This window comes from Mchenga conophoros, linkage group LG3, assembly GCF_057382185.1.
Source record: "Mchenga conophoros isolate Kocher_MC1m ecotype Shallow Benthic linkage group LG3, M_conophoros_male_GT1.1, whole genome shotgun sequence".
In the NCBI taxonomy this organism is placed as follows: domain Eukaryota; kingdom Metazoa; phylum Chordata; class Actinopteri; order Cichliformes; family Cichlidae; genus Mchenga; species Mchenga conophoros.
The window spans coordinates 81,729,409-81,756,190 of NC_140528.1; the positions used below are offsets into that span (position 1 = coordinate 81,729,409).

Sequence of the window (26,782 nt, forward strand, 5' to 3'; positions counted from 1 at the left end):
AATAAAGAAAGAAAGGTGAAGCTCAACACTATATAAGTCTCTTAACTAACTTCAATTTAAGCCATGGCCCCCTTTCACATGTGGCAAACGTTTTTTGTCTTATTTTTTCTCTCTCACTTCATTATTGTTGCTTGTCACTTCAGTCACTGACACTGATTTTCTCAAACTCCCAGCAGTGGATTTTTATTCCATCTCCTTTCTTTTACCCACTCGTATTTTATTGTGCATGACACTCAAATATTCCACTGTAGAGCCCACTGTTGTCATGGGAGCATCAATTTTGTAGAGTTACAGTACAGCTAGTTTGTACAGTTAAGTATACTAGAACTTTGCTTGAAGACAGAGGTAAAGGTGTTTTTGCATGATTAACATTTTTAAGCATTCTATTAATAATGAATAAAATATATTCATATTTAAACATGGAGGATTTTAAAGCAATTATCTGATAAAAAAAAAATATGCTGTGCTATGCTGTGTGGTCTTTTATTTCTTAGTCTTTTATTTAGTAACAGTTAGCAGGGTCTGTGCTAGTGTTAGCAGATAGCTTAGCAGATCCTCTTGACCAAATACGGTACCTCTGACTAAAAAAACAACAACACAACAACTGCCCAAAAACACTTGAGTCTTTTATCCAATACGTAGTCTATGGAGGACATGGAGAAGAGCCTTAGTAATTTTTGATGAATGAATTTGTAATCTACATTTTGCTGGGTCACTGCAAACCGTTTACTGTACTTTATCAACAAAAAAAAGTTTATTGCTTCATTTGTGCATTAATTCACACCAGCTGTGGAGTTAATTTAGTTCTTTCTGTGTTTACTTTTGAATGGGCACTCCAGAGCATTAAGCTTTCTGTTAGTGCACAAACAACAGTCCGATCATGAACAAAAATCGAAACTCATTAACAGCTCCCTTTGTTAAACAAAGAGAGGTAAATAGGAGAAAACACATGTTTGTAAATTGTTTTCAGGAGAGTTTTAGTACAGAATGTGATGTACTTTTCTACTATACTTTTTACAAGTGGTTTAGAAGCAGCATAAAGAAGTGATTTGATGATCTCACAAAGCAGTATGTCCCCATTGTTAGTCTGTGCTTTCCTGATATTTGACCTGCTGTTATTAGTATGAGTGGTGGATGAGCTCTGCTCCTCAAGTCACTGTTCAGAGACTTCATTATGGGATGGCAGCCTCCGCCAACAAAAATCAAAACTCTGTGGCAAGGAAATAGACCCTGGCTAATCTATCAGATATGAGCTGCCCTCAACACCCTTCATTGGCCCCGACCCTATATCGCTGGAGTCAGTTGGACGACACATATATATGTGTGTGTGTGTGTGTGTGTGCGTCTGAATGCGTCTCAGCCCAGAGGCTATGTGCCTGACATATCAGATAATGGTGAGTTAACAACAGTAAAAGCTGACAGATGCGATCAGGCTGGAGTCTTTGTGGATAATGATGTTCACAGATAACATTGTGATCTATAGTGAGAGTAGGGAGGAGTAGGTGGGAGAGCCTGGAAAGGTGGAGGGATGCTCTGGAGAGAAGAGGAATGAAAGCCAGAAGAAGCAATGTGAATGAGAAAGAGACCGGTATAACAGTGATGATACGGTACAAGCAGCAGAGGTGGGGAAGATGTACACTTTCAACTAATATAAGATAAGATAAGATACCTTTATTAGTCCCACGAGTGGGAAATTTCATGTTAAGACTAGAAATCAACATTGGACTTATCGTTTGGTACTTAATGAATTTAGATTGTGTTGCCCTTTCCACTGTGTGTCTAAAAGTTATGATTACCATAACAAGCTATGGTGAATGCCTAGTCACCCAAGAAAAGTGGTGTATCCACTTCATGGTGTTATTTCACAATTGTACAGTTTCTCACACTGTACAACAGTTTGGTTCAGAATGATATCAGACTTTAAGGTAACTTTTTCAGCTCATAGCTAGTTTATTTTATAACGTTTGAAATCTCTTGGACAAGAATTTAGGAATGGCTTAAGAAACACAAGGCATACAAAAAGTAGATTGCTATAATGTTTGATACTGTATTTTTCAGACCAAAAGGCGCACCGGATGATAAGGCACAATTTCGATGAAGTCGCTTCTTCCACTTTCATACCATTAATGGTGAATTCTCTCACAGGTGCTTTATTGCTGCATTCCCAAGCTGTTGCAGTATATTAATGACTAACCTCGTACTGTGGATGGATTATGTCAGTTGTTCTCCTGACTGAAGTTTGGTCCCTTTTCAGCATCCTGCCACGTGACTGCATTTGTCTCTAACCACCGGAAAACCAGGGTCAAGTGAGTCGTCATTTGTGAGCTGTGGTCAAGCCAGTCACCTCTTATCCGACACATAAATTTTCTTGGGCTTCTACACCGGCCTTTACGCAGCGCCGGCACATGTATGTCACACGTACACACAAGCACTCACACATGCACGGCGTGCACACATAATGCACTGGGACAGCCTGGTTGCATCATGTTCAAAAATTCATTAAAAATCATCCTTAATAGTTGATGTCCAACTTTCAACACATTCCTCCTCCGGGATACCTACTGCGCCTCTCGGCCAGGTTTCATTTGAATCTGCTGCATCAAAAATTTTTCAATTTTATGGGATCAAAAATGTTGCTGTGAGAGTCATGACAAGGACTATAAAGAGACAGCATATTTCACCCATATTTACTTGTCTTCACTGACTCCATTTGAAATACAGATTTTACTTTGGAATCTTTTTCTCACATACAAGGTCTTGAGAAATCTGGTTGTAGTTTACGTTAAAGTCCTCACAGTACTGTATATATTGCTAATTGGCTGCTTATCTCTTTTAGACTGCAGGCGTACTTGTGGTTCCTATAGTATTTTAGGGTTGAATGGCAGACAGAATCTTTAGCACTCAGGCCTCTCTTCTGTGGATACAGCTCCCAATATTAATTCAGTAGACAAACACCCATCTCAGCTTTTGAGATTAGCCTTAAAACCTTCTGTTTTGACAAATACTACTTATATAATAATAATTTTTTCTTCTTCACTCTCTCTGTGTTTATACACCTCTCTGCATTTAATCATTATTTAGTATGTATTGCTTGCTCTCTTCCATAGTTTATATGTTGTCCTGTCTCCTTCCCATCAACCTCAGCCAGTCACAGTAGCCAGTCCCTCCTTGAGCCTGGTTCTGCTAGATGTTTCAAACCTTTTCAAATGGAGTTTTTCCTTCCCACTCGAGAATCTGTGGCAAGATCTGAAAACTGCTGTTCACAAACGCTGTCCATCTAATCTGACAGCTGGAGCTGTTTTGCAAAGAAGAATGGGCAAGAATTTCAGTCGGTAGATGTGCAAAGCTGGTAGAGACATACCCTAAAAGACTGGCAGCTGTAATTGCAGCAAAAGGTGGTTCTAGAAAGTATTGACTCAGGGGCTGAATAATTACGAACACCCAACTTTTCAGTTATTTATTTGTAAAAAATGTTTGGAATCATGTATGATTTTCGTTCCACTTCTCACGTTTACACCACTTTGTATTGGTCTTTAACGTGGAATTCCAATAAAATTGATTCATGTTTGTGGCTGTAATGTGACAAAATGTGGAAAGGTTCAATACTTTTGCAAGCCACTGTATATAACATTTAATTGCTAACACCAGAATGAATTAAATTGTATACATTCAAATTATATATTCATTGTGATATACTCCTTTTCTTTTGAAATACTGTATTTTCTATTTTTTTGGACATCTTTTAAAAGACAATTCAATATTACAGGAACAAAAGCTCTTCTATTTCATGAACTACCAAACCTACTGGCAGTAATACACACTGCAGCTGGGAGACACCAGGGAACACGTAATTACAGTTTTTTTCTGAATGCTTAAACCCTAACTGTGATTCCTGTAGCACAATCTCTAAAACTATTGATACTTATAGCAAAACCACTCACTGAGTTTGCAAAACTAAAAGCACAAAAACTGCTTTGCACTCAGTTTGCAATTTTGTAACACACACTTTGCAAAACTGTAGGCACAATTCACTGCACAACACTCAAATTACCAAATTTCCAACACACTCCTAGCAAAAGTATACACATGTATGGCTATCATTAACACTATTTTGCCAACTGTCTGGCACACTTTCACATGTGAAAGCTTTTTTAGATAATTAGTTCCCTTTGCAATCAGCCTAAGCACTATAATACAGGTAAGCTGTGTGTGCGGAGTACAATGGAGGGAGCAGAAAGAGTGAAAAGTAGAGGAGGCCGAGGAAGAGGATATGGAGGTGAAGAAGTAGGATGAAGAGGACGACAAGGACAAGGAGGAGCAAGAGGAAGACGAGGAGGGGGGAGAGGAAGATGAGGAAGGGGGAGAGGAAGGGTAGGAAGAGTAAGAAATAGAATTACTGATGACATCAGAGCTACAATTGTGGACCATGTAATCAACCGTGGAATGACCCTGAGGGTAGCTGGCCAACGGGTCCAGCCTAACTCGAGCCGCTACACTGTAGCAAGTACCATAAGGACATCTTGAAATGAGAATCGGTTAGTACAGTCACTTCGCACAAAGACTTGTAGCACTGCCATATGCCAATGAGAAACACACCAATACCATTGATGTAAAAATACTGAAATTGTTACTTTACAGAATTGCTAGATGACCAGATGCTGGGGCAGAGGAAGCATGTTCACTGCAGACCAAGTAACCCATATAGTCATTATGGCGATTGCAAATAATCCTATACTTGGAAATGAACACTTGTGTTTGTTTTGATGTGTTTGAATAAACACCAGTACTTGAAGTTTGGATCCCTCTATGCTTATGGATCTATGACAGAAGTATGAGCTCAAACTGACATAGCCTACCTTGTGCGCAGAGAAAGCAAAAGCCAGATGTGTTTTATATTCATACCATCAGTGTGCAGTTGGCGCATTGTGTGCTTAGTAGATGATGGCTTGTGTGTACTGTTTGATACGGAAACACCATTTTTACGAAGGTGTGAAGAGTTAATCTAGCTGTGTTTGCTTTTGCAAGAGAACTACAATGTTTTGATTAAAACTCAGTTACAGTTTTTTCTGATTGCTTAAGCACATTTTTTGTAACTATTGGCTAATTTTGCAAAACTCTTCACACAAATAAGAAAACCTGTCACCCAATCATCAAAACATTGTAGTTCTCTTGCAAAAGCAAACACAGCTAGATTAACTCTTCACACCTTCGTAAAAATGGTGTTTCCGTATCAAACAGTACACACAAGCCATCATCTACTAAGCACACAATGCGCCAACTGCACACTGATGGTATGAATACAAAACACATCTGGCTTTTGCTTTCTCTGTGCACAAGGTAGGCTATGTCAGTTTGAGCTCATACTTCTGTCATAGATCCATAAGCATAGAGGGATCCAAACTTCAAGTACTGGTGTTTATTCAAAGACATCAAAACAAACACAAGTGTTTATTTCCAAGTATAGGATTATTTGCAATCGCCATAATGACTATATGGGTTACTTGGTCTGCAGTGAACATGCTTCCTCTGCCCCAGCATCTGGTCATCTAGCAATTCTGTAAAGTAACAACTTCAGTATTTTTACATCAGTTGTATTGGTGTGTTTCTCATTGGCATATGGCAGTGCTACAAATCTTTGTGCAAAGTGACTGTACTAACCGATTCCCATTTCAAAATGTCCTTATGGTACTTGCTACAGTGTAGCGGCTCGAGTTAGGCTGGACCCGTTGGCCAGCTACCCTCAGGGTCATTCCACGGTTGATTACATGGTCCACTATTGTAGCTCTGATGTCATCAGCAATTCTATTTCTTACTCTTCTTACCCTTCCTATCCTCCCTCCTCATCTTCCTCTCCCCCCTCCTCGTCTTCCTCTCCCCCCTCCTCGTCTTCCTCTTGCTCCTCCTTGTCCTTGTCGTCCTCTTCATCCTACTTCTTCACCTCCACGTCCTCCTCGGCCTCCTCTACTTCTCACTCTTTCTGCTCCCTCCATTGTACTCCGCACACACAGCTTACCTGTATTATAGTGGTTAGGCTGATTGCAAAGTGAACTAATTATCTAAAAAAGTTTTCACATGTGAAAGTGTGCCAGACAGTTGGCAAATTAGTGTTAATGATAGCCATACATGTGTATACTTTTGCTAGGAGTGTGTTGGAGATTTGGTAATTGAGTGTTGTGCAGTGAATTGTGCCTACAGTTTTGCAAAGTGTGTGTTACAAAATTGCAAACTGAGTGCAAAGCAGTTTTTGTGCTTTTAGTTTTGCAAACTCAGTGAGTGGTTTTGCTATAAGTCTGAATAGTTTTAGAAACTGTGCTACAGGAATCACAGTTAGGGTTTAAGCATTCAGAAAAAACTGTAAAATGAAAATATGAATTGTATACAATGCAATATTAGAATACTCAATTATCATGCAGCGCCTTATGAGCAAACACTTTGTAGCAGTGGGGAGAAAATTTATTAACTGTTCTGCTCAACTCCCCAAAATTGTCAGTTGCTACACTTACCTATAGTGTCTAAATGAAAGAATGGCAGGTATAATTTAGGTAAGTATACTAAAAACCACATCGATCTTGCAGTGTTTACAACACTGAAAACTGCTACATGGTCAGGAATACATGTGTTCTTATGAAAAAGTGCTCAATGAAACAAATATCCAACTTAACTTTTTTTCCCCCACAGATGTTATTGTCAGTTTTGTCAGTCATAAATACTGCTGTTCTTGGTCATGAGATAAAACATTTACATAACCACTGAAGCATACTTAAGAATGTAAGTCATTTGAATGTGATTTGGTTAGACAAAACACACATTTAGTATTGACATGCCTTGTTGTAAAATATCACAACCTGTCTGCACAACTGCCAACTGGATTTACTTTACCAAGTGGATCATCATGGCCTTGCCATATTGGTCCATTTGATTGACCTTTATTATGATTATGTATTTATTTTATTTTCGTTTTTTAAAGACGGGACAGACATGACTGGGGGATAGGACAGGGAGAAAGAATGAAGCGACGGCCTTCTTTTCCTGTATTGTGAGGTATTGGGAGGTTGGATCCATCCAACCTCACAATACAGGAAAAGAAGGCTGTCGCTTCCCTGACCAAAGACCACAACATCACTGTTTTACCAGCTGATAAGGGAAGATGCACCGTGGTCCTAAACACTACAGATCACCATACAAAGATCACTACTCTCCTCAGTGACAACAATACCTATGAAGCCTTAAAGCGAGACCCCACAAGCAGCTACAAAAAGAAAGTTATAGCTTGCCTTCAAGACTTTGAAAAGGACAAAATTATTGACCGCCTTACATATCACCGCCTTTACCCAGGGGATGCCATACCCTGCATTTACGGACTTCCTAAAATCCACAAGGAAGCTGTCCCACTCAGACCCATAGTCAGTAGCATAAACTCAGCCACTTATAACATTGCTAAACACCTTGCTACCATCCTTGCTCCTCTCGTGGCGAACACCCCACACCAAGAACTCCACCGATTTCACCGACAAGGTCCAGAAACTTACCCTGAATCTAGATGAAACCATGGTGTCCTTTGATGTAGTCTCTCTCTTCACTTGCATACCCACCACGGAGGCCGTGGAGACTGTCAGAAAACGACTACAAGAAGATAGTTCCTTGGAGGACAGGACCAACTTCACACCCGATCAGATTTGCACACTGTTAGACCCCTGCCTCACCACTACATATTTCAAATACAACGAAGGCTTTTACAGACAAAAACATGGCTGTGCTATGGGCTCCCCCGTGTCACCTATTGTAGCCAACCTTAGGAAGAAGTGGAAAGGAAGGCTCTTGGCTCTTTCAAAGGAAGAGTACCCAGCCACTGGTACAGATATGTAGACGACACCTGGGTCAAAATCAAGACACAAGAAGTGGAATCCTTCACTGCGCACATTAACGCTGTGGATAAAAACATCAAGTTCACCAGGGAAGACACAAAGGACAACTGTTTGCCTTTCCTGGACTGCGCTGTGCACATTGAAGAGAATGGCAACCTCAACATCGAAGTTTACTGGAAGCCCACACACACGGACCAGTACCTCCTCTTTGACTCCCATCACCCTCTGGAACACAAACTTGGAGTAATTAGGACCCTACACCACCGGGCAGAACATGTTCCCTCTAAGCCTGAAGGAAAAAAGAAGGAACACACACATGTAAAGGAAGCACTCAAAACGTGCGGCTATCCTAAATGGGCGTTCTTAAAGTCAGCAAAGAGGCACAGAAAAGAAGACCAGACACCAGCGAGGGAGGATAAGAAAGACAGACGCAACAACATTGTCATCCCCTATGTAGCCGGTGTATCAGAAAAACTCAGGAGAGTTTTCTCCAAGCATGACATCCCGGTGCATTTCAGACCCAGCAACACGCTCAGACAAAAACTGGTTCACCCGAAAGACAAAACGCCAAAACACAGACTTAACAATGTGGTGTATGCGGTACAGTCCAGCAAGGAATGCCCAGACCTCTACATTGGAGAGACCAAACAGCCACTTCACAAGCGCATGGCACAACACAGAAGAGCCACCTCCACAGGACAAGACTCAGCAGTCCATCTGCATCTTAAGGATAAAGGACACTCTTTCGAGGATGCCAATGTTCACATTTTGGACAGAGAGGCTAGTTACACCCCAACAGGGTCTGAGTTGCCGGCTGAGGCCACCTACACCACACCAGGGCCTGTGGCTCTGGCTGAGGCCACTTACACCACACCAGGGCCTGTGGCTCTTGCTCAGGCCACCAGTGTCTGTGACTCTGGCTAAGGCAATCTACACCACACCAGGGCCTGAGTTGCCCGGCTGGGGGCAACTACACCACACCAGGGCCTGTGGCTCTGGCTGAGGGCATCTACACCACACCAGGGCCTGTGGCTCTTGCTCAGGCCACTCACATCACACCAGGCCCTGTGCTTCTGGCCGAGGCCATCTTCACCAAACCAGGCCCTGTGCTGCTTGCTGTGGCCATGTACAACACACCAGGCCCTGTGCTGGTTCCTGAGGCCATCTTCAACAATCCAGGGCCTGTGCTGTTGGATAAATGCTAAACTGAGCCTTTGGGTTAGGGTATTATGCAAACATGCAGGTAGGGTTATAGGATTGTCTTCGTAACTTCAGGTACTTGCCACCTAATCACTTGAATCCATAAATTGAGACATTGTGCTGGGGCCAGCAGCTTACGTCTATACCACCCTGAGCACGCCCGACCGCGTCTGATCTGGGAAGCTAATCAGGGCTGGGCTTGGTTAGTACTTGGATGGGTGACCACCTAGGAATACCTGGTGCTGTAAGCGTTTCATTTTCATGTCATTGAACCGCTTTTGATCCAGAGAATGGGTGTATTAAAAGACCAAAAGCAGCTGCCCATTAATGAGGGCACATTAACGACATTGCTTTTGGCTCTTTTCCAATGTCTTGTGCTGCTAGCTGATGCCACATACACCACACCAGGGCCTTAGTTGCTATTGAGGCCAATTACACCACACCAGGGTCTGTGGCTGCTGGCTGAGGCCACTTACACCACACCAGGGCCTGTGGCTCTGACTCAGGCCACTTACACCACACCAGGGCCTGTGGCACTGGCTGAGGCCACTTACACCACACCAGGGCCTGTGGCTGCTGGCTGAGGCCACCTACACCACACCAGGGCCTGTGGCTGCTGGCTGAGGCCACTTACACCACACCAGTGCCTGTGGCTTCTGGCTGAGGCGACTTACACCACACCAGGGCCTGTGGCTGCTGGCTGAGGCCACTTACACCACACCAAGGCCTGTGGCTCTTGCTCAGGCCACTCACATCACACCAGGCCCTGCGCTTCTGGCCGAGGCCATCTTCACCAAACCAGGCCCTGTGCTCCTTGCTGTGGCCATGTACAACACACCAGGCCCTGTGCTGGTTCCTGAGGCCATCTTCAACAATCCAGGGCCTGTGCTGTTGGATAAATGCCAAACTGAGCCTTTGGGTTAGGGTATTATGCAAACATGCAGGTATGGTTATAGCATTGTCTTCGTAACTTCAGGTACTTGCCACCTAATCACTTGAATCCACAAATTGAGACATTGTGCTGGAGCCAGCAGGTTACGGCCATACCACCCTGAGCACGCCCGACCTCGTCTGATCTCGGAAGCTAAGCAGGGCTGGGCTTGGTTAGTACTTGGATGGGAGACTGCCTGGGAATACCTGGTGCTGTAAGCCTTTGATTTTCATGTCATTGAACCGCTTTTGATCCAGAGAAGGGGTGTATTAAAAGACCAAAAGCAGCTGCCCATTAATGAGGGCACATTAACGACACTGCTTTTGGCTCTTTTCCAATGTCTTGTGCTGCTAGCTGATGCAACCTACACCACACAAGGGCCTGAGTGACCGGCTGGGGCCACTTACACCACATCAGGGCCTGTGGCTCTGGCTGAGGCCACTTACACCACACCAGGGCCTTAGTTGCTATTGAGGCCAATTACACCACACCAGGGTCTTTGGCTCTTGCTCAGGCCACTTACACCACACCAGGGCCTGTGGCACTGGCTGAGGCCACTTACACCACACCAGGGCCTGTGGCTGCTGGCTGAGGCCACTTACACCACACCAGGGCCTTATTTGCTATTGAGGCCACTTACACCACACCAGGGCCTGTGGCTCTTGCTCAGGCCACTTACACCACACCAGGGCCTGTGGCTCTTGCTCAGGCCACTCACATCACACCAGGCCCTGCGCTTCTGGCCGAGGCCATCTTCACCAAACCAGGCCCTGTGCTGCTAGCTGTGGCCATGTACAACACACCAGGCCCTGTGCTGGTTCCTGAGGCCATCTTCAACAATCCAGGGCCTGTGCTGTTGGATAAATGCTAAACTGAGCCTTTGGGTTAGGGTATTATGCAAACATGAAGGTAGGGTTATAGGATTGTCTTCGTAACTTCAGGTACTTGCCACCTAATCACCTGAATCCATAAATTGAGACATTGTGCTGGGGCCAGCAGCTTACGGCCATACCACCCTGAGCACGCTCGACCTCGTCTGATCTCGGAAGCTAAGCAGGGCTGGGCTTGGTTAGTACTTGGATGGGAGACTGCCTGGGAATACCTGGTGCTGTAAGCCTTTCATTTTCATGTCATTGAACCGCTTTTGATCCAGAGAATGGGTGTATTAAAAGACCAAAAGCAGCTGCCCATTAATGAGGGCACATTAACGACATTGCTTTTGGCTGTTTTCCAATGTCTTGTGCTGCTAGCTGATGCCACCTACACCACACCAGGGCCTGAGTGACCGGCTGGGGCCACTTACACCACATCAGGGCCTGTTGCTCTGGCTGAGGCCACTTACACCACACCAGGGCCTGTGGCTGCTGGCTGAGGCCACCTACACCACACCAGGGCCTTAGTTGCTATTGAGGCCAATTACACCACACCAGGGTATGTGGCTCTTGCTCAGGCCACTTACACCACACCAGGGCCTTAGTTGCTATTGAGGCCAATTACACCACACCAGGGCCTGTGGCTGCTGGCTGAGGCCACTTACACCACACCAGGGCCTGTGGCTGCTGGCTGAGGCCACCTACACCACACCAGGGCATTAGTTGCTATTGAGGCCAATTACACCACACCAGGGTCTGTGGCTCTGGCTCAGGCCACTTACACCACACCAGGGCCTGTGGCTCTTGCTCAGGCCACTTACACCACACCAGGGCCTGTGGCTGCTGGCTGAGGCCACTTACACCACACCAGGGCCTGTGGCTGCTGGCTGAGGCCACCTACACCACACCAGGGCCTGTGGCTGCTGGCTGAGGCCACTTACACCACACCAGTGCCTGTGGCTTCTGGCTGAGGCGACTTACACCACACCAGGGCCTGTGGATGCTGGCTGAGGCCACTTACACCACACCAAGGCCTGTGGCTCTTGCTCAGGCCACTCACATCACACCAGGCCCTGCGCTTCTGGCCGAGGCCATCTTCACCAAACCAGTCCCTGTGCTCCTTGCTGTGGCCATGTACAACACACCAGGCCCTGTGCTGGTTCCTGAGGCCATCTTCAACAATCCAGGGCCTGTGCTGTTGGATAAATGCCAAACTGAGCCTTTGGGTTAGGGTATTATGCAAACATGCAGGTATGGTTATAGCATTGTCTTCGTAACTTCAGGTACTTGCCACCTAATCACTTGAATCCATAAATTGAGACATTGTGCTGGCGCCAGCAGCTTAAGGCCATACCACCCTGAGCACGCCCGACCTCGTCTGATCTCGGAAGCTAAGCAGGGCTGGGCTAGGTTAGTACTTGGACGGGAGACTGCCTGCGAATACCTGGTGCTGTAAGCCTTTGATTTTCATGTCATTGAACCGCTTTTGATCCAGAGAAGGGGTGTATTAAAAGACCAAAAGCAGCTGCCCATTAATGAGGGCACATTAACGACACTGCTTTTGGCTCTTTTCCAATGTCTTGTGCTGCTAGCTGATGCAACCTACACCACACAAGGGCCTGAGTGACCGGCTGGGGCCACTTACACCACATCAGGGCCTGTGGCTCTGGCTGAGGCCACTTTCACCACACCAGGGCCTGTGGCTGCTGGCTGAGGCCACCTACACCACACCAGGGCATTAGTTGCTATTGAGGCCAATTACACCACACCAGGGTCTGTGGCTCTTGCTCAGGCCACTTACACCACACCAGGGCCTGTGGCTCTTGCTCAGGCCACTTACACCACACCAGGGCCTGTGGCTGCTGGCTGAGGCCACCTACACCACACCAGGGCATTAGTTGCTATTGAGGCCAATTACACCACACCAGGGTCTGTGGCTCTTGCTCAGGCCACTTACACCACACCAGGGCCTGTGGCTCTTGCTCAGGCCACTTACACCACACCAGGGCCTGTGGCACTGGCTGAGGCCACTTACACCACACCAGGGCCTGTGGCTGCTGGCTGAGGCCACTTACACCACACCAGGGCCTGTGGCTGCTGGCTGAGGCCACTTACACCACACCAGGGCCTGTGGCTGGTGGCTGAGGCCACCTACACCACACCAGGGCCTGTGGCTGCTGGCTGAGGCGACTTACACCACACCAGGGCCCTTTTGCTGCTGGCTGAGGCCACTTACACCACACCAGTGCCTGTGGCTTCTGTCTGAGGCGACTTACACCACACCAGGGCCTGTGGCTGCTGGCTGAGGCCAATTACACCACACCAGGGTCTGTGGCACTGGCTGAGGCCACTTACACCACACCAGGGTCTGTGGCTGCTGGCTGAGGCCACTTACACCACACCAGGGCCTGTGGCTGCTGGCTGAGGCCACTTACACCACACCAGGGCCTGTGGCTGCTGGCTGAGGCCACCTACACCACACCAGGGCCTGTGGCTGCTGGCTGAGGCGACTTACACCACACCAGGGCCCTTTTGCTGCTGGCTGAGGCCACTTACACCACACCAGTGCCTGTGGCTTCTGGCTGAGGCGACTTACACCACACCAGGGCCTGTGGCTGCTGGCTGAGGCCACTTACACCACACCAAGGCCTGTGGCTCTTGCTCAGGCCACTCACATCACACCAGGCCCTGCGCTTCTGGCCGAGGCCATCTTCACCAAACCAGGCCCTGTGCTGCTTGCTGTGGCCATGTACAACACACCAGGCCCTGTGCTGGTTCCTGAGGCCATCTTCAACAATCCAGGGCCTGTGCTGTTGGATAAATGCCAAACTGAGCCTTTGGGTTAGGGTATTATGCAAACATGCAGGTATGGTTATAGGATTGTCTTCGTAACTTCAGGTACTTGCCACCTAATCACTTGAATCCATAAATTGAGACATTGTGCTGGGGCCAGCAGCTTACGGCCATACCACCCTGAGCACGCCCGACCTCGTCTGATCTCGGAAGCTAAGCAGGGCTGGGCTTGGTTAGTACTTGGATGGGAGACTGCCTGGGAATACCTGGTGCTGTAAGCCTTTCATTTTCATGTCATTGAACCGCTTTTGATCCAGAGAAGGGGTGTATTAAAAGACCAAAAGCAGCTGCCCATTAATGAGGGCACATTAACGACACTGCTTTTGGCTGTTTTCCAATGTCTTGTGCTGCTAGCTGATGCCACCTACACCACACCAGGGCCTGAGTGACCGGCTGGGGCCACTTACACCACATCAGGGCCTGTGGCTCTGGCTGAGGCCACTTACACCACACCAGGGCCTGTGGCTGCTGGCTGAGGCCACTTACACCACACCAGGGCCTGTGGCTGCTGGCTGAAGCCACTTACACCACACCAGGGCCTTAGTTGCTATTGAGGCCACTTACACCACACCAGGGCCTGTGGCTGCTGGCTGAGGCCACCTACACCACACCAGGGCCTGTGGCTGCTGGCTGATGCCACTTACACCACACCAGGGCCTGTGGCTGCTGGCTGAAGCCACTTACACCACACCAGGGCCTTAGTTGCTATTGAGGCCACTTACACCACACCAGGGCCTGTGGCTGCTGGCTGAGGCCACCTACACCACACCAGGGCCCTTTTGCTCCTGGCTGAGGCCACTTACACCACACCAGTGCCTGTGGCTTCTGGCTGAGGCCACTTACACCACACCAGGGCCTGTGGCTGCTGGCTGAGGCCACTTACACCACACCAGGGCCTGTGGCTCTTGCTCAGGCCACTCACATCACACCAGGCCCTGCGCTTCTGGCCGAGGCCATCTTCACCAAACCAGGCCCTGTGGTTCTTTCTCAGGCCACTTACACCACACCAGGGCCTTATTTGCTATTGGGGCCACTTACACCACACCAGGGCCTGTGGCTGCTGGCTGAGGCCACTTACACCACACCAGGGCCTGTGGCTCTTGCTCAGGCCACTTACACCACACCAGGGCCTGTGGCACTGGCTGAGGCCACTTAGACCACACCAGGGCTTGTGTCTGCTGGCTGAGGCCACTCACACCACACCAGGGCCTGTGGCTGCTAGCTGAGGCCACTTACACCAAACCAGGGCGTGTGGCTGCTTGCTGAGGCCATCTTCACCAAACCAGGCCCTGTGCTGCTTGCTGTGGCCATGTACAACACACCAGGCCCTGTGCTGGTTCCTGAGGCCATCTTCAACAATCCAGGGCCTGTGCTGTTGGATAAATGCCAAACTGAGCCTTTGGGTTAGGGTATTATGCAAACATGCAGGTATGGTTATAGGATTGTCTTCGTAACTTCAGGTACTTGCCACCTAATCACTTGAATCCATAAATTGAGACATTGTGCTGGGGCCAGCAGCTTACGGCCATACCACCCTAAGCACGCCCGACCTCGTCTGATCTCGGAAGCTAAGCAGGGCTGGGCTTGGTTAGTACTTGTATGGGAGACTGCCTGGGAATACCTGGTACTGTAAGCCTTTCATTTTCATGTCATTGAACCGCTTTTGATCCAGAGAAGGGGTGTATTAAAAGACCAAAAGCAGCTCCCTATTAATGAGGGCACATTAACGACATTGCTTTTGGCTCTTTTCCAATGTCTTTTGCTGCTAGCTGATGCCACCTACACCACACCAGGGCCTGAGTGACCGGCTGGGGCCACTTACACCACATCAGGGCCTGTGGCTCTGGCTGAGGCCACTTACACCACACCAGGGCCTGTGGCTGCTGGCTGAGGCCACCTACACCACACCAGGGCCTTAGTTGCTATTGAGGCCAATTACACTACACCAGGGTCTGTGGCTCTTGCTCAGGCCACTTACACCACACCAGGCCTGTGGCACTTGCTCAGGCCACTTACACCACACCAGGGCCTGTGGCTGCTGGCTGAGGCCACTTACACCACACCAGGGCCTGTGGCTGCTGGCTGAGGCCACCTACACCACACCAGGGCATTAGTTGCTATTTAGGCCAATTACACCACACCAGGGTCTGTGGCTCTTGCTCAGGCCACTTTAACCACACCAGGGCCTGTGGCTCTTGCTCAGGCCACTTACACCACACCAGGGCCTGTGGCTGCTGGCTGAGGCCACTTACACCACACCAGGGCCTGTGGCTGCTGGCTGAGGCCACCTACACCACACCAGGGCCTGTGGCTGCTGGCTGAGGCAACCTACACCACACCAGGGCCTGTGGCTGCTGGCTGAGGCCACTTACACCACACCAGTGCCTGTGGCTTCTGGCTGAGGCGACTTACACCACACCAGGCCTGTGGCACTTGCTCAGGCCACTTACACCACACCAGGGCCTGTGGCTGCTGGCTCAGCCACTTACACCACACCAGGGCCTGTGGCTCTTGCTCAGGCCACTTACACCACACCAGGGCCTGTGGCTGCTGGCTCAGGCCACTTACACCACACCAGGGCCTGTGGCTGCTGGCTGAGGCCACTTACACCACACCAAGGCCTGTGGCTCTTGCTCAGGCCACTCACATCACACCAGGCCCTGTGCTTCTGGCCGAGGCCATCTTCACCAAACCAGGCCCTGTGCTCCTTGCTGTGGCCATGTACAACACACCAGGCCCTGTGCTGGTTCCTGAGGCCATCTTCAACAATCCAGGGCCTGTGCTGTTGGATAAATGCCAAACTGAGCCTTTGGGTTAGGGTATTATGCAAACATGCAGGTATGGTTATAGCATTGTCTTCGTAACTTCAGGTACTTGCCACCTAATCACTTGAATCCACAAATTGAGACATTGTGCTGGAGCCAGCAGCTTACGGCCATACCACCCTGAGCACGCCCGACCTCGTCTGATCTCGGAAGCTAAGCAGGGCTGGGCTTGGTTAGTACTTGGATGGGAGACTGCCTGGGAATACCTGGTGCTGTAAGCCTTTGATTTTCATGTCATTGAACCGCTTTTGATCCAGAGAAGGGGTGTATTAAAATACCAAAAGCAGCTGCCCATTAATGAGGGCACATTAACGACACTGCTTTTGGCTCTTTTCCAATGTCTTGTGCTGCTAGCTGATGCAACCTACACCACACAAGGGCCTGAGTGACCGGCTGGGGCCACTTACACCACATCAGGGCCTGTGGCTCTGGCTGAGGCCACTTTCACCACACCAGGGCCTGTGGCTGCTGGCTGAGGCAACCTACACCACACCAGGGCATTAGTTGCTATTGAGGCCAATTACACCACACCAGGGTCTGTGGCTCTTGCTCAGGCCACTTACACCACAGCAGGGCCTGTGGCTCTTGCTCAGGCCACTTACACCACACCAGGGCCTGTGGCTGCTGGCTGAGGCCACCTACACCACACCAGGGCATTAGTTGCTATTGAGGCCAATTACACCACACCAGGGTCTGTGGCTCTTGCTCAGGCCACTTACACCACACCAGGGCCTGTGGCTGCTGGCTGAGGCCACTTACACCACACCAGGGCCTGTGGCTTCTGGCTGAGGCCACTTACACCACACCAGGGCCTGTGGCTGCTGGCTGATGCCACTTACACCACACCAGGGCCTTAGTTGCTATTGAGGCCCCTTACACCACACCAGGGCCTGTGGCTGCTGGCTGAGGCCACCTACACCACACCAGTGCCTGTGGCTTCTGGCTGAGGCCACTTACACCACACCAGGGCCTGTGGCTGCTGGCTGAGGCCACTTACACCACACCAGGGCCTGTGGCTCTTGCTCAGGCCACTCACATCACACCAGGCCCTGCGCTTCTGGCCGAGGCCATCTTCACCAAACCAGGCCCTGTGGTTCTTGCTCAGGCCACTTACACCACACCAGGGCCTTATTTGCTATTGAGGCCACTTACACCACACCAGGGCCTTTGGCTGCTGGCTGAGGCCACTTACACCACACCAGGGCCTGTGGCTGCTGGCTGAGGCCACCTACACCACACCAGGGCCTTAGTTGCTATTGAGGCCAATTACACCACACCAGGGTCTGTGGCTCTTGCTCAGGCCAATTACACCACACCAGGGCCTGTGGCACTGGCTGGGGCGACTTACACCACACCAGGGCCTGTGGCTGCTGGCTGAGGCCACTTACACCACACCACGGCCTTATTTGCTTCTGAGGCCACTTACACCACACCAGGGCCTGTGTCTCTGGCTGAGGCCACTTACACCACACCACGGCCTTATTTGCTTCTGAGGCCACTTACACCACACCAGGGCCTGTGGCTGCTGGCTGAGGCCACATACACCACACCAGGGCCTTAGTTGCTATTGAGGCCAATTACACGACACCAGGGCCTGTGGCACTGGCTGAGGCCACTTAGACCACACCAGGGCCTGTGGCTGCTGGCTGAGGCCACTTACACCACACCAGGGCCTGTGGCTGCTGGCTGAGGCCACCTACACCACACCAGGGCCTGTGGCTGCTTGCTGAGGCGACTTACACCACACCAGGGCCTGTTGCTGCTGGCTGAGGCCACTTACACCACACCAGTGCCTGTGGCTTCTGGCTGAGGCGACTTACACCACATCAGGGCCTGTGGCTCTGGCTGAGGCCACTTACACCACACCAGGGCCTGTGGCTGCTGGCTGAGGCCAGTTACACCACACCAGGGCCTGTGGCTGCTGGCTGAGGCCACATACACCACACCAGGGCCTTAGTTGCTATTGAGGCCAATTACACCACACCAGGGTCTGTGGCTCTTGCTCAGGCCACTCACATCACACCAGGCCCTGCGCTTCTGGCCACTTACACCACACCAGGGCCTGGGGCTGCTGGCTGAGGCCACTTACACCACACAAGGGCCTGTGGCTGCTGGCTGAGGCCACCTACACCACACCAGGGCCTGAGTGACCGGCTGGGGCCACTTACACCACATCAGGGGCTGTGGCTCTGGCTGAGGCCAGTTACACCACACCAGGGCCTGTGGGTTCTGGCTGAGCGACTTACACCACACCAGGGCCTGTGGCTGCTGGCTGAGGCCACTTACACCACACCAGGGCCTGTGGCTCTTGCTCAGGCCACTCACATCACACCAGGCCCTGCGCTTCTGGCCGAGGCCATCTTCACCAAACCAGGCCCTGTGGTTCTTGCTCAGGCCACTTACACCACACCAGGGCCTTATTTGCTATTGAGGCCACTTACACCACACCAGGGCCTGTGGCTCTGGGTTAGGCCACTTACACCACACCAGGGCCTGTGGCACTTGCTCAGGCCACTTACACCACACCAGGGCCTGTGGCTGCTGGCTGAGGCCACTTACACCACACCAGGGCCTGTGGCTCTTGCTCAGGCCACTTACACCACACCAGGGCCTGTGGCACTGGCTGAGGCCACTTAGACCACACCAGGGCCTGTGGCTGCTGGCTGAGGCCACTCACACCACACCAGGGCCTGTGGCTCTTGCTCAGGCCACTCACATCACACCAGGCCCTGCGCTTCTGGCCGAGGCCATCTTCACCAAACCAGGCCCTGTGCTCCTTGCTGTGGCCATGTACAACACACCAGGCCCTGTGCTGGTTCCTGAGGCCATCTTCAACAATCCAGGGCCTGTGCTGTTGGATAAATGCTAAACTGAGCCTTTGGGTTAGGGTATTATGCAAACATGAAGGTAGGGTTATAGGATTGTCTTCGTAACTTCAGGTACTTGCCACCTAATCACCTGAATCCATAAATTGAGACATTGTGCTGGGGCCAGCAGCTTACGGCCATACCACCCTGAGCACGCCCGACCTCGTCTGATCTCGGAAGCTGAGCAGGGCTGGGCTTGGTTAGTACTTGGATGGGAGACTGCCTGGGAATACCTGGTGCTGTAAGCCTTTCATTTTCATGTCATTGAACCGCTTTTGATCCAGAGAAGGGGTGTATTAAAAGACCAAAAGCAGCTGCCCATTAATGAGCGCACATTAACGACATTGCTTTTGGCTCTTTTCCAATGTCTTGTGCTGCTAGCTGATGCCACCTACACCACACCAGGGCCTGAGTGACCGGCTGGGGCCACTTACACCACATCAGGGCCTGTGGCTCTGGCTGAGGCCACTTACACCACACCAGGGCCTGTGGCTGCTGGCTGAGGCCAGTTACACCACACCAGAGCCTGTGGCTGCTGGCTGAAGCCACTTACACCACACCAGGGCCTTAGTTGCTATTGAGGCCACTTACACCACACCAGGGCCTGTGGCTGCTGGCTGAGGCCACCTACACCACACCAGGGCCTGTGGCTGCTGGCTGAGGCGACTTACACCACACCAGGGCCCTTTTGCTGCTGGCTGAGGCCACTTACACCACACCAGTGCCTGTGGCTTCGGGCTGAGGCGACTTACACCACACCAGGGCCTGTGGCTGCTGGCTGAGGCCACTTACACCACACCAGGGCCTGTGGCTCTTGCTCAGGCCACTCACATCACACCAGGCCCTGCGCTTCTGGCCAAGGCCATCTTCACCAAACCAGGCCCTGTGGTTCTTGCTCAGGCCACTTACACCACACCAGGGCCTTATTTGCTATTGAGGCCACTTACACCACACCAGGGTCTGTGGCTCTGGCTTAGGCCACTTACACCACACCAGGGCCTGTGGCACTTGCTCAGGCCACTTACACCACACCAGGGCCTGTGGCTATTGGCTGAGGCCACTTACACCACACAAGGGCCTGTGGCTGCTGGCTGAGGCCACCTACACCACACCAGGGCCTGAGTGACCGGCTGGGGCCACTTACACCACATCAGGGGCTGTGGCTCTGGCTGAGGCCAGTTAAACCACACCAGGGCCTGTGGGTTCTGGCTGAGCGACTTACACCACACCAGGGCCTGTGGCTGCTGGCTGAGGCCACTTACACCACACCAGGGCCTGTGGCGGCTGTCTGAGGCCACTTACACCACACAAGGGCCTGTGGCTGCTGGCTGAGGCCACTTACACCACACCAGGGCCTGTGGCTCTTGCTCAGACCACTCACATCACACCAGGCCCTGCGCTTCTGGCCGAGGCCATCTTCACCAAACCAGGCCCTGTGGTTCTTGCTCAGGCCACTTACACCACACCAGGGCCTGTGGCTCTGTCTTAGGCCAATTACACCACACCAGGGTCTGTGGCTCTTGCTGAGGCCACTTACACCACACCAGGGCCTGTGGCTGCTGGCTGAGGCCACTTACACCACACCAGGGCCTGTGGCTGCTGGCTGAGACCACCTACACCACACCAGGGCCTGTGGCTGCTTGCTGAGGCGACTTACACCACACCAGGGCCTGTTGCTGCTGGCTGAGGCCACTTACACCACACTAGTGCCTGTGGCTTCTGGCTGAGGCGACTTACACCACACCAGGGCCTGTTGCTGCTGGCTGAGGCCACTTACACCACACCAGGGCCTGTGGCTGCTGGCTCAGGCCACTCATATCAAACCAGGTCCTGTGCTTCTGGCCGAGGCCATCTTCACCAAACCAGGCCCTGTGCTGCTAGCTGAGGCGACTTACACCACATCAGGGCCTGTGGCTCTGGCTGAGGCCACTTACACCACACCAGGGCCTGTGGCTGCTGGCTGAGGCCAGTTACACCACACCAGGGCCTGTGGCTGCTGGCTGAGGCCACATACACCACACCAGGGCCTTAGTTGCTATTGAGGCCAATTACACCACACCAGGGTCTGTGGCTCTTGCTCAGGCCACTCACATCACACCAGGCCCTGCGCTTCTGGCCACTTACACCACACCAGGGCCTGTGGCTGCTGGCTGAGGCCACTTACACCATACCAGGGCCTGTGGCTGTTGGCTGAGGCCACTTACACCACACCAGGGCCTTAGTTGCTATTGAGGCCACTTACACCACACCAGGGCCTGTGGCTCTGGCTGAGGCCACTTACACCACACCAGGGCCTTATTTGCTATTCAGGCCAGTTACACCACACCAGGGCCTGTGGCTCTGGCTCAGGCCACTTACACCACACCAGGGCCTGTGGCTGCTGGCTGATTCCACTTACACCACACCAGGGCCTGTGGCTCTTGCTCAGGCCACTCATATCACACCAGGCCCTGTGCTTCTGGCTGAGGCCATCTTCACCAAACCAGGCTCTGTGCTGCTTGCTGTGGCCATGTACAACACACCAGGCCCTGTGCTGGTTCCTGAGGCCATCTTCAACAATCCAGGGCCTGTGCTGTTGGATAAATGCCAAACTGAGCCTTTGGGTTAGGGTATTATGCAAACATGCAGGTATGGTTATAGGATTGTCTTCGTAACTTCAGGTACTTGCCACCTAATCACTTGAATCCATAAATTGAGACATTGTGCTGGGGCCAGCAGCTTACGGCCATACCACCCTAAGCACGCCCGACCTCGTCTGATCTCGGAAGCTAAGCAGGGCTGGGCTTGGTTAGTACTTGGATGGGAGACTGCCTGGGAATACCTGGTGCTGTAAGCCTTTCATTTTCATGTCATTGAACCGCTTTTGATCCAGAGAAGGGTTGTATTAAAAGACCAAAAGCAGCTCCCCATTAATGAGGGCACATTAACGACACTGCTTTTGGCTCTTTTCCAATGTCTTGTGCTGCTAGCTGAGGCCACCTACACCACACCAGGGCCTGAGTGACCGGCTGGGGCCACTTACACCACATCAGGGCCTGTTGCTCTGGCTGAGGCCAGTTACACCACAACAGGGCCTGTGGCTGCTGGCTGAGGCCACTTAGACCACACCAGGGCCTGTGGCTGCTGGCTGAGGCCACTCACACCACACCAGGGCCTGTGGCTGCTAGCTGAGGCCACTTACACCAAACCAGGGCCTGTGGCTGCTTGCTGAGGCCATCTTCACCAAACCAGGCCCTGTGCTGCTTGCTGTGGCCATGTAAAACACACCAGGTCCTGTGCTTGTTCTTGAGGCCATCTTCAACAATCCAGGGCCTGTGCTGTTGGATAAATGCCAAACTGAGCCTTTTGGTTAGGGTATTATGCAAACATGCAGGTATGGTTATAGGATTGTCTTCGTAACTTCAGGTACTTGCCACCTAATCACTTGAATCCATAAATTGAGACATTGTGCTGGGGCCAGCAGCTTACGGCCATACCACCCTGAGCACGCCCGACCTCGTCTGATCTCGGAAGCTAAGCAGGGCTGGGCTTGGTTAGTACTTGGATGGGAGACTGCCTGGGAATACCTGGTGCTGTAAGCCTTTCAGTTTCATGTCATTGAACCGCTTTTGATCCAGAGAAGGGGTGTATTAAAAGACCAAAAGCAGCTGCCCATTAATGAGGGTACATTAACGACATTGCTTTTGGCTGTTTTCCAATGTCTTGTGCTGCTAGCTGATGCCACCTACACCACACCAGGGCCTGAGTTACCGGCTGGGGCCACTTACACCACACCAGGGCCTGTGGCTACTGGCTGAGGCCACCTACACCACACCAGGGCCTTAGTTGCTATTGAGGCCAATTACACCACACCAGGGTCTGTGGCTCTTGCTCAGGCCACTTACACCACACCAGGCCTGTGGCACTTGCTCAGGCCACTTACACCACACCAGGCCTGTGGCATTTGCTCAGGCCACTTACACCACACCAGGGCCTGTGGCTGCTGGCTGAGGTCACTTACACCACACCAGGGCCTGTGGCTGCTGGCTGAGGCCACCTACACCACACCAGGGCATTAGTTGCTATTGAGGCCAATTACACCACACCAGGGTCTGTGGCTCTTGCTCAGGCCACTTACACCACACCAGGGCCTGTGGCTCTTGCTCAGGCCACTTACACCACACCAGGGCCTGTGGCTGCTGGCTGAGGCCACTTACACCACACCAGGGCCTGTGGCTGCTGGCTGAGGCCACCTACACCACACCAGGGCCTGTGGCTGCTGGCTGAGGCCACCTACACCACACCAGGGCCTGTGGCTGCTGGCTGAGGCCACTTACACCACACCAGTGCCTGTGGCTTCTGGCTGAGGCGACTTACACCACACCAGGGCCTGTGGCTGCTGGCTGAGGCCACTTACACCACACCAAGGCCTGTGGCTCTTGCTCAGGCCACTCACATCACACCAGGCCCTGCGCTTCTGGCCGAGGCCATCTTCACCAAACCAGGCCCTGTGCTCCTTGCTGTGGCCATGTACAACACACCAGGCCCTGTGCTGGTTCCTGAGGCCATCTTCAACAATCCAGGGCCTGTGCTGTTGGATAAATGCCAAACTGAGCCTTTGGGTTAGGGTATTATGCAAACATGCAGGTATGGTTATAGCATTGTCTTCGTAACTTCAGGTACTTGCCACCTAATCACTTGAATCCACAAATTGAGACATTGTGCTGGAGCCAGCAGCTTACGGCCATACCACCCTGAGCACGCCCGACCTCGTCTGATCTCGGAAGCTAAGCAGGGCTGGGCTTGGTTAGTACTTGGATGGGAGACTGCCTGGGAATACCTGGTGCTGTAAGCCTTGGATTTTCATGTCATTGAACCGCTTTTGATCCAGAGAAGGGGTGTATTAAAAGACCAAAAGCAGCTGCCCATTAATGAGGGCACATTAACGACACTGCTTTTGGCTCTTTTCCAATGTCTTGTGCTGCTAGCTGATGCAACCTACACCACACAAGGGCCTGAGTGACCGGCTGGGGCCACTTACACCACATCAGGGCCTGTGGCTCTGGCTGAGGCCACTTTCACCACACCAGGGCCTGTGGCTGCTGGCTGAGGCCACCTACACCACACCACGGCATTAGTTGCTATTGAGGCCAATTACACCACACCAGGGTCTGTGGCTCTTGCTCAGGCCACTTACACCACACCAGGGCCTGTGGCTCTTGCTCAGGCCACTTACACCACACCAGGGCCTGTGGCTGCTGGCTGAGGCCACCTACACCACACCAGGGCATTAGTTGCTATTGAGGCCAATTACACCACACCAGGGTCTGTGGCTCTTGCTCAGGCCACTTACACCACACCAGGGCCTGTGGCACTGGCTGAGGCCACTTACACCACACCAGGGCCTGTGGCTGCTGGCTGAGGCCACTTACACCACACCAGGGCCTTAGTTGCTATTGAGGCCAATTACACCACACCAGGGTCTGTGGCTCTTGCTGAGGCCACTTAGACCACACCAGGGCCTGTGGCTGCTGGCTGAGGCCACTTACACCACACCAGGGCCTGTGGCTGCTGGCTGAGGCCACTTACACCACACCAGGGCCTGTGGCTGCTGGCTGAGGCCACTTACACCACACCAGGGCCTTAGTTGCTATTGAGGCCAATTACACCACACCATGGTCTGTGGCTCTTGCTCAGGCCACTTACACCACACCAGGGCCTGTGGCACTGGCTGAGGCCACTTACACCACACCAGGGCCTGTGGCTGCTGGCTGAGGCCACTTACACCACACAAGGGCTTGTGGCTGCTGGCTGAGGCCACCTACACCACACCAGGGCCTGTGACTGCTGGCTGAGGCCACCTACACCACACCAGGGCCTGTGGCTCTTGCTCAGGCCACTTACACCACACCAGGGCCTGTGGCTCATGCTCAGGCCACTTACACCACACCAGGGCCTGTGGCTCTTGCTCAGGCCACTCATATCACACCAGGCCCTGTGCTTCTGGCTGAGGCCACTTAGACCACACCAGGGCCTGTGGCTGCTGGCTGAGGCCACTTACACCACACCAGGGCCTGTGGCTGCTGGCTGAGGCCATCTACACCACACCAGGGCCTGTGGCTGCTGGCTGAGGCGACTTACACCACACCAGGGCCCTTTTGCTGCTGGCTGAGGCCACTTACACCACACCAGTGCCTGTGGCTTCTGGCTGAGGCGACTTACACCACACCAGGGCCTGTGGCTGCTGGCTGAGGCCACTTACACCACACCAGGGCCTGTGGCTGCTGGCTTAGGCCACCTACACCACACCAGGGCCTTAGTTGCTATTGAGGCCAATTACACCACACCATGGTCTGTGGCTCTTGCTCAGGCCACTTACACCACACCAGGGCCTGTGGCACTGGCTGAGGCCACTTACACCACACCAGGGCCTGTGGCTGCTGGCTGAGGCCACTTACACCACACAAGGGCTTGTGGCTGCTGGCTGAGGCCACCTACACCACACCAGGGCCTGTGGCTGCTGGCTGAGGCCACTTACACCACACAAGGGCCTGTGGCTTCTGGCTGAGGCGACTTACACCACACCAGGGCCTGTGGCTGCTGGCTGAGGCCACTTACACCACACAAGGGCCTGTGGCTCTTGCTCAGGCCACTTACACCACACCAGGGCCTGTGGCTCTTGCTCAGGCCACTTACACCACACCAGGGCCTGTGGCTCTTGCTCAGGCCACTCATATCACACCAGGCCCTGTGCTTCTGGCTGAGGCCATCTTCACCAAACCAGGCCCTGTGCTGCTTGCTGTGGCCATGTACAACACACCAGGCCCTGTGCTGTTTCCTGAGGCCATCTTCAACAATCCAGGGCCTGTGCTGTTGGATAAATGCCAAACTGAGCCTTTGGGTTAGGGTATTATGCAAACATGCAGGTATGGTTATAGGATTGTCTTCGTAACTTCAGGTACTTGCCACCTAATCACTTGAATCCATAAATTGAGACATTGTGCTGGGCCCAGCAGCTTACGGCCATACCACCCTGAGCACGCCCGACCTCGTCTGATCTCGGAAGCTAAGCAGGGCTGGGCTTGGTTAGTACTTGGATGGGAGACTGCCTAGGAATACCTGGTGCTGTAAGCCTTTCATTTTCATGTCATTGAACCGCTTTTGATCCAGAGAAGGGGTGTATTAAAAGACCAAAAGCAGCTGCCCATTAATAAGGGCACATTAATCACATTGCTTTTGGCTCTTTTCCAATGTCTTGTGCTGCTAGCTGATGCCACCTACACCACACCAGGGCCTGAGTGACCGGCTGGGGCCACTTACACCACATCAGGGGCTGTGGCTCTGGCTGAGGCCAGTTACACCACACCAGGGCCTGTGGGTTCTGGCTGAG

At 51.9% G+C, this 26,782-nt stretch overlaps 6 non-coding genes and 6 pseudogenes across 6 annotated transcripts; all 12 read left to right on the forward strand.

The window, feature by feature from the left end:
• The first annotated feature begins 9,197 nt into the window (after nt 1-9,197).
• LOC146580701 (5S ribosomal RNA) lies at nt 9,198-9,316 on the forward strand (annotated as a pseudogene).
• Nucleotides 9,317-10,098: 782 nt separating this feature from the next.
• Nucleotides 10,099-10,217, forward strand: LOC146580702 (5S ribosomal RNA; annotated as a pseudogene).
• Nucleotides 10,218-10,994: 777 nt separating this feature from the next.
• Nucleotides 10,995-11,113, forward strand: LOC146580703 (5S ribosomal RNA). Its single transcript, XR_014892004.1, has one exon. It is a non-coding gene; the product is annotated as a 5S ribosomal RNA (ribosomal RNA).
• A 1,095-nt stretch (nt 11,114-12,208) lies between these two features.
• Nucleotides 12,209-12,327, forward strand: LOC146580704 (5S ribosomal RNA; annotated as a pseudogene).
• A 1,496-nt stretch (nt 12,328-13,823) lies between these two features.
• LOC146580705 (5S ribosomal RNA) lies at nt 13,824-13,942 on the forward strand. The gene has a single exon (XR_014892062.1). It is a non-coding gene; the product is annotated as a 5S ribosomal RNA (ribosomal RNA).
• A 1,296-nt stretch (nt 13,943-15,238) lies between these two features.
• LOC146580706 (5S ribosomal RNA) lies at nt 15,239-15,357 on the forward strand (annotated as a pseudogene).
• A 1,291-nt stretch (nt 15,358-16,648) lies between these two features.
• Nucleotides 16,649-16,767, forward strand: LOC146580707 (5S ribosomal RNA). Its single transcript, XR_014892063.1, has one exon. It is a non-coding gene; the product is annotated as a 5S ribosomal RNA (ribosomal RNA).
• Nucleotides 16,768-19,542: 2,775 nt separating this feature from the next.
• LOC146580708 (5S ribosomal RNA) lies at nt 19,543-19,661 on the forward strand (annotated as a pseudogene).
• A 2,469-nt stretch (nt 19,662-22,130) lies between these two features.
• Nucleotides 22,131-22,249, forward strand: LOC146580709 (5S ribosomal RNA; annotated as a pseudogene).
• A 626-nt stretch (nt 22,250-22,875) lies between these two features.
• LOC146580710 (5S ribosomal RNA) lies at nt 22,876-22,994 on the forward strand. Its single transcript, XR_014892064.1, has one exon. It is a non-coding gene; the product is annotated as a 5S ribosomal RNA (ribosomal RNA).
• Nucleotides 22,995-24,128: 1,134 nt separating this feature from the next.
• Nucleotides 24,129-24,247, forward strand: LOC146580711 (5S ribosomal RNA). The gene has a single exon (XR_014892065.1). It is a non-coding gene; the product is annotated as a 5S ribosomal RNA (ribosomal RNA).
• A 2,160-nt stretch (nt 24,248-26,407) lies between these two features.
• Nucleotides 26,408-26,526, forward strand: LOC146580712 (5S ribosomal RNA). The gene has a single exon (XR_014892015.1). It is a non-coding gene; the product is annotated as a 5S ribosomal RNA (ribosomal RNA).
• The last annotated feature ends 256 nt before the right edge of the window (nt 26,527-26,782 follow it).